The sequence below is a fragment of the Mustelus asterias genome, chromosome 2 (genome assembly GCF_964213995.1).
Source record: "Mustelus asterias chromosome 2, sMusAst1.hap1.1, whole genome shotgun sequence".
NCBI classification, from domain to species: domain Eukaryota; kingdom Metazoa; phylum Chordata; class Chondrichthyes; order Carcharhiniformes; family Triakidae; genus Mustelus; species Mustelus asterias.
Genome location: NC_135802.1, coordinates 92,767,175 through 92,768,899, shown reverse-complemented (window position 1 = coordinate 92,768,899; position 1,725 = coordinate 92,767,175). Strand labels below are relative to the sequence as shown.

Sequence of the window (1,725 nt, the reverse complement as noted above, 5' to 3'; positions counted from 1 at the left end):
ATTTGTAGGACAGATTTTAAAAGTTTAAAACACCAGAAATTCTTTGTTCTCCTCCACATACCATGAGCAATGAGCTAAAGCCAGTGCAGGCCTCAGGGGAGGTATTCAGGATGTTAGCTGTTTTAACAACACATTGCATCATTCCTTCTCATAAGCTTCTCCTTTCCCACAGCCTGTAGAGCGCCCCCATACAATCACTGTTCGTTTCTTTTTCTCACATTCTCTACATCACTCACATTCATGCTATTCTCATAAGCATTGGAGAGACCACTTCACCAATTTGCCTATCATTCCTGCACAAGGACTATGCTAAGTTTCTCTGTAGTGTTGCAATTTTAGTAAATGTGCTGAGGAAATGCAAGAAGAGGAAATTCTGATCCAGCAACTTGGCCATAATGCAATCTTATCTGCAGTATCCTGTCCTCTTTGCAGAAGAACTTTCCAGCTGCAGATCAACCTCAGCCGTACCTATGTACCCACCTGAACCCTACAAACAGTCCAAATGAAGAACATGGTTATCTGAATCTTGAAGCACAAACAAGAAGATACAAGGGAGAGAGACTCTACAATATCATGTCTAGACTATTGGCATAATATTTAATTCAAAATATCAATTGCATTAGATCAAGGAACATTAAATTAAAGAATATTAAATATTATTTCACAAAGCTGATTTTACAAAATCTCATGGCAGAGTGGTTCATGTGTGCACACTCGGAATTTCAATTTCCATTAATCGATATTTTTCATCCATTATTTTAAAGCCCCCTGTTCTGTTAAAGTTAAGATTGAATTATCAGTACTGGATCATAGATGGCCTACACGCCGCCTGTAAAAGTTACAGATCAATGTATGTTTTGAGAGTCTCTGTTCTAAACATGGCGACCTGTTCAACAGGATTATGGGTCAAAGCATCAGACACAAAAAGAGGTTGCATCATTCAAATTGGGAATGTTGTAAATTGAGTGTGTTATGGACTGGAGGGGGATTAAATTAAATTGTCCTGATTTCTCCTCTCATCACCTGTCCATGAACAGAAAGGTGTTTTGATTTCCCCCTTTATAAGCAGTGATGTATTTCCCAACCCCCCAGTTTTGATGTGATCCTATTTCCCTTAATAACCCCACAACAACTCACGATAGGGCGAACTCAGAGGGGTTCTTTTTGCACTTACTCAAAATGCGGGAGAGGCCCTTGCCCTCTGTACATTTATGTCCAGAGTTTAGAATCAAATTCATTCACAGGTTGAAAACCAAGGCTGAATAATTCACTATTCTAGAAGGGCTGACTTCCACAATGAGATAAGCACACAGGGATTAATTTATTTTGGAGGCAACAGTACAGAAGTTCATAAGTTCCAGTAGAAACAGTGTAGATGAGGGCCAGGCATTCAAACCTGTACAGAGCCCTTGTTCTTTGCTGCTGATTGGCAGACGGAAAGTGGCAAGCTGATTTGAAGTATAGCAAGACAGTATAACTGGTTCTTCTAACTATGGGGGGAGGGGGGGGGGGGAACATGTCATGAGACTCCCTCTGCTCCACTTTAGCTTTGACAAAGGGTATATATTCCTTTGTCTGTTCCTGAGATTGTCAACATTTCAACAATGAAGTATATGGAAGGAAGGTTGCAGGGTGCTTTGTTCTAGAAGGCTAGTAAACTCCAGTGGCCAGACCTGGCTTAGGAAATGTAGATAGCCTTTGTATAATCTCCTTTGAATTTGATCT

General features: G+C 40.3%; 1 non-coding gene across 1 annotated transcript; it reads right to left on the bottom strand.

Annotated features, from left to right (window-relative positions):
• Positions 1-256: 256 nt before the first annotated feature.
• Positions 257-361, bottom strand: LOC144482010 (U6 spliceosomal RNA). The gene has a single exon (XR_013495838.1). It is a non-coding gene; the product is annotated as a U6 spliceosomal RNA (small nuclear RNA).
• Positions 362-1,725: the final 1,364 nt, after the last annotated feature.